Here is a 6,000-nt window from a genome sequence, read left to right as displayed (position 1 = left end):
TTAATAACTAATGTCATCAATTTATAATAAATTGATCAATTGTTATTGCAGTAATAGAATGTTGGCATGACGCATTAAATCAATTGACTTAACACCTTTGACCGTGTGTGGGACACCTTTGGACTGCTCATTTGACTCTTCTTCTTATTCTCTTCTTCTTGTATTGTTTCGTTTGTACTATTAACACTCATTCAAATGATTGTAGGGAGAAGTGGTGTCGGTGCCACCACCACCACCACAACTAGTGGTGGAGCTGCGGTTCGGTCTAGGATTATTTAGTAGCCAGGGAAGGGGGAGCTGGTGAACAAATTGTTAGTTTTCGTAGTATTGTTAAGCTGCCATCAACGTTATTTTAAGCACATATTATTGGAAGTAAATTCACCAGAAATAAGCCCAGAGTAACTGGAAAATCTTTAATCAGAAACTGGTTCTTAAAGTTCTCAGTTCAACACTTCTCATATCTCTCAATCTCCTCCTCAGCATCAGGAACCATTCACGTAAGCAGAATGAAGCAGAATGGTTTTTATATACTCGTGTCTAACCAGATTACTCACTGAAACTAGGATCCGATCAAGGGTAATTCAAACAACAGGACATATAAATGATTGGTCGAGAAACAAGCGTCAAATAGGAATCTTTAAAGAAGAAGAAGAAGAAGAAGAAAGGGTCAAACAGTTGATCAAAGGTGCTAACTCAGCTTATTCAATGCGTCAAATTAGCATTCCGTTATTGCATAAACAACGGTTAATGACGAGTGACCGTTCGATAAAGTTAAGAGAAAATCGCCCCAGTGACCAAAAATGCCTTATAATATACGATTTTAACCAACTTTTTTTGGATTTGCCAAAATGACCAACAAAATCGCAACGCGATCCCCAGAATCGCAAATCAGTTTCCAAAATCGCAACGCGATTCTTGAAAATCGCAATGCGATAGTACAAATTCGCATTGCGATTTTCCAAAATCGCAACGCGAATATGAAAATCGCAACGCGAACACATAAATCGCAACGCGTATCCGTAAATCGCAACGTGTATCCGTAAATCGCAACGCGTATGGGTAAATCGCAATGCGTATCCGTATATCGCAACGCGTATCCGTAAATCGCAACGATAATACATAAAATCGCAACGCGTATCCGTAAATCGCAACGCGATATTTAAAGCGCCATTATAATCGCTACGCGTATTTTATTTTCAAATTACAAAAACGAATATTAAGACAAAATCCCGTAATCGCAACTCATAACCTAAAACCTAAAATCACAACTCAGTCCCATCTCCATCTCTCACTCTCTACGGCGAAGAAATCCGTCCCCATCTCCGAAGATTTCCGTCCCCATCTCCGGCGAAATCCCTCACAACCATTCACGGTCAGAAATCCCTCACAATATTCAGAAATGGAAAATCAACCTCCGAGGGTTAGTTTTTTTAATTATTTTTATTTTGAAATGTTTGCATTATTGTAGGTTTTTCATATTGAAACTGATGATAAGTTTACTGGTCATTTCAATAATAGATTAACCATTTCACTTAGATTTCATTTCGCGTTACGATTCCGTCGTTGCGATTTTCATTTCGCGTTGCTATTCTCTCGTTGCGATTTTCAAGTTAGTATTTGTCTTTGTCTTTGTTCTGTCTTTTGGTTGAAGTAATGCAATCCATTCAAGTTTCAATTTGCAGAAGAGTCGCAACGAGATAAATGAAAATCGCAACGAGAGAATGACTGTCGCAACGAGAGAAATGAAAATCGCAACGAGAGAATCGCAACGCGAAATGAAAATCGCAACGAGAGAATCGCAACGCGAAACCAAAATCGCATTGCGATTTTCATTTCGCGTTGCGATTCTCTCGTTGCGATTTTCATTTCGCGTTGCGATTCTCTCGTTGCGATTTTCATTTCTCTCGTTGCGACAGTCATTCTCTCGTTGCGATTTTCATTTCAACCAAAAGACAAAACAGTGTTGCAAATTTTAGTTTCAAGAATAAACTACTACTTTTTATGTTTATTGTTTTTGGTATATCTTCACAGTGTAGTTTTTGGTATATCTAACTTGGTATGTTTATTGTTTTTGTAGAAATTTTTTTCGGCTTCATTGACATTAAGGAATAAAGTTAGCCTAGCCACTACAATTGCTTCGAAGCTTTCACCTGCTCAAAGACAATTGTTTGAGGAAACCTGCTTCGGGCTATGCTGAGAGTACAGCATCCGGGTGGAGATGCTAATTTGACCCATTTGTGGCTTCAGACCATGACATCAAATCTACCCGACAGTATACAACGTGGTGAGGAAGAGATATGGTTTCATTTTCCACCAGCGTATACTTGTTTTGGGCGGAAGGAGTTCTGCTTAATCACTGGTCTACGATTCGGACACGATGATGTAGGCCGGTACACTCGTCATATCGCCCGCCCATCATGGTTATCCCGGGTTTTTCCGGATGAGTCAATGGAGAAGCCGAACCTACACGTCGACGACCTGAAGAAATTGTTTAATAAGAAAGCTGGTTTCACTCGGATGGATGACGTCGATGTTGTCCGAGTATGCCTTCTACTACTTGTGTATGCCGGCTTTTTAGGCAGAGAGGCCAGACAACCTATTCCTCGGGAGCTAATAATATTGGTAGAGGACCTGAATGCATGGAATCTGTTTCCGTGGGGTTCGTATATATGGAAAGCTACCTGGACTAAGTTGTCTACTGCCTTTGATGACCGCAAAAGTTTGCGTGGCGATGGGTCGAAATACACTTTGTCAGGCTTTGTTTGGGCCTTTAAGGTAAGAATTTCTATATAATGTTTCTAAAATTATAATTAATTATTTAACAATTACTAATTTTGTTATTATATTGTTTGTAGATTTGGATATTCGAGGCTTTCCCCAGCATGCGTACATATGCAATAAAACGTCAAATGATATTCCCAGGGCTATTTCCTGGAAGAGGAAAACTCTGTTGGATTGGGAAGACTTAATACCATATGCGACAATAAATAACGTAAGTTAACACAAATACTTTCATATAATATATAAACAAGTTATTAATAGTAGACGTTTAACTTTGTTTGAGTTTTTATATTTTAGGAGGCCAACATTCCATTACAAAGACTGACACCCACGGAGGAAGAGCTTGCCACTGATTGGTGGCAAGCTAGTCAGAGTTTTTTTGATGGCACGGATGATGAGCAGCATCCACTTCCTCCAATTCGAGAGCCATCACCTCACCTAGAGCCATCACCCGATCGACCCGACTATACACCTCTAGAACGAGCCATCACCTATCCCGTCACATCATCGAGCCTCTTCTCCACCATCACCTCATGATAGGCGACCGGCAAAGATGCCACGACTCCTATCTCCCTGTTCTCCACCTCCACCTCCACGGGATGAGTCAAGGGAGTTACGTGATGAGGTCAATGCCTTGCGTGAGGAGATCGGTACTCTACGCGATAACGATGGTGCATGGCGTGTGGAGGTGTCAACTTTACGTGGTGAGGTTGCCGCTCTACGTGAGATGATAGTATCGTTGCAGAATGAGGTTCATACTCTACGCAACGAGGTAAGTTTAAGATTTTCCATATTTAACTTAATGATAAATTTACTCGTAATTTCACTTAGATTAGCCATTTCACTTAGATTGCTTAGTAAATTTATTCGGTTGCTGCCAATTCTGCTAAACTGTGTATTCTTTAACACTGTGAAATAGTATTTGTCTTTGTTTTGTCTTTTTGTTGAAAGTAAATTTGTTCGGTTGCTGCCAATTCTGCTAAACTGTGTATTCTTTAACACTGTGAAATAGTATTTGTCTTTGTTTTGTCTTTTGAAAGTAAATTTGTTCGGTTGCTGCCAATTCTGCTAAACTGTGTATTCTTTAACACTGTGAAATAGTATTTGTCTTTGTTTCGTCTTTTGGTTGAAGTAATGCAATCCATTCAAGTTTCAATTTGCAGAAGAAGAAATAGTTTACTTTCGCAACACGAAACTTAAAATCGCAACGCGAAACCAAAATCGCAACGCGAAATGAAAATCGCAACGACAGAATCGCAACGCGAAACCAAAATCACAACGATAAGATCGCAACGCGAAACCAAAATCGCATTGCGATTTTCATTTCGCGTTGCGATTCTTTCGCGATTTTCATTCGCATTGCGATTCTATCGTTGCGATTTTCATTTCGCGTTGCGATTTGGTTTCGCGTTGCGATTTTGGTTTCTCGTTGCGATTATCATTTCGCGTTGCGATTTTAAGTTTCGTGTTGCGAAAGTAAACTATTTCTTCTTCTGCAAATTGAAACTTGAATGGATTGCATTACTTCAACCAATAGACAAAACAAAGACAAATACTAACTTCAGGGTATTAGTTTGAAACATATTTTTCTTTGTTATCTGATGCATTTTGTGAACTATGATAGAATAATGACTTGGGTGAATACAATGCAAGTTTGAAACATATTTGTCTTTGTTTTCACTGTTTAAATCATGTCTGTTTATTTACTGATTTTTGTATTTAATTATTTAGCGGCCCGATAGAGTGGATGCTTTACGTCGGGTTATGCTTGCACGACGGAGTTCACGCATCAGACAGCGTGCACGTGCTATTAAGTCTCCGTACACCCCAATAGTGCGAAGACACCGCAAGAAGAAGCCCGACTCGCCTGTCATCCCTCAAGAGTCCACTCCTATCGTTGAGGAGGCCCCCCCTATCATTTCGAGAGTCCCCTCCCACCGTTCAAGAGGCCACTGTCATCATTGAAGAGTCCCTCCCACCATTCAAGAGCCCGATTCACATGGCGTCATATGTAGGCTTCTTGAGAAACCCTCTGACGTGCCGGACATGATGGATTCAAGTTGGCTCTCGTATGAGTTACCGGCCAGTACCATACCGGTATCTGAAGAGGAGAGGGAACAACTACCGGACACAATTCTGGATAACACCCTTTGGGCTAAGACCGCTGTTGATTTTTATCTACATGAGCGGAGCCAGGGGTGTTTCACTGACATATGCAAGCTCACCGATGATATCTATTTGTTGCTTGATCGGTCTTGGTGGGGCGTATTATTAGGGGTCGAAGACAATGGCTATTTCGATGGGGGGTAAGTCTTATATTTTCTTATATTTCAATTTGATTAATTTTTTTTTTTAAATTTATGTAAGTCACTAATATGTCTTTTTTGTAAAACAGCATATCGATGCGTGGGTGACACGTCTTCTAATAATAAAACTTAAGAAAAATAAAAATATACGATATACAATTATGCCGACGTCTTTTAACGCCGTTCACTTGAAGAATGCACGAGATGAATCATTTGATTTGGGCAATGGACAAGCTAAACTTTATCCTGCATGGTGGGAGGTCGATAAGGTTAGTATTTATTTTAGATTGAGTTTAAAGGTTTTATGAAATAAGTGCGCAAATGAATGAATTATTACTTATGATTGCAGGTGTTTATCCCTGTTTTGGAACGTAAACATTGGATTCTCGTCGAGCTTCAGCTCCCATCCCTTAAGACAATAGTGTATGACAGCATGATAAATTACATATCATTGGCTGATTTAAGAGATGTTATTAAGGGATGGAGCTCTCATTTGGCTAAATTCTTGGATGCGATCAATTATTGGACTCGTTCTGGAAACAAGAAGCCAAAGAAGCTCAATATTACAGTTATTAGAGACGAGACCGCGCCACAACAAACGAGCGGAGCCAGAGGAGATTGTGGTCCTCTCGTATGCTTGGCGTTGGAGCGTTTGACGACGGGAAGCATCAAGTATCTACCTCCCACCGATAGAGATAGAGCTGTAGTAGGCTTGTGGTTTCGGCATTATATGGCTAAATCGATATATACGAGACGTTGCCTACCTGCATCCGCGTTATAAAAATGTCCATAAACAATTGGTAAGTTTATATACTTTTGGTTTGAAAATGTTTGGTTAAGTACCTAGAATTCAATAATTTGCTGTTTGTAGGTTTTAGATGTGTAGAAAGTGTTGTTTGAGCAAATGTTTGGT

This window comes from Hibiscus syriacus, unplaced genomic scaffold (genome assembly GCF_006381635.1).
Source record: "Hibiscus syriacus cultivar Baekdansim isolate YM2019G1 unplaced genomic scaffold, ASM638163v2 tig00110602_pilon, whole genome shotgun sequence".
Classification (NCBI taxonomy): domain Eukaryota; kingdom Viridiplantae; phylum Streptophyta; class Magnoliopsida; order Malvales; family Malvaceae; genus Hibiscus; species Hibiscus syriacus.
The sequence above is the reverse complement of the archived record's forward strand: the minus strand, read 5'-3'. Positions refer to the sequence as shown.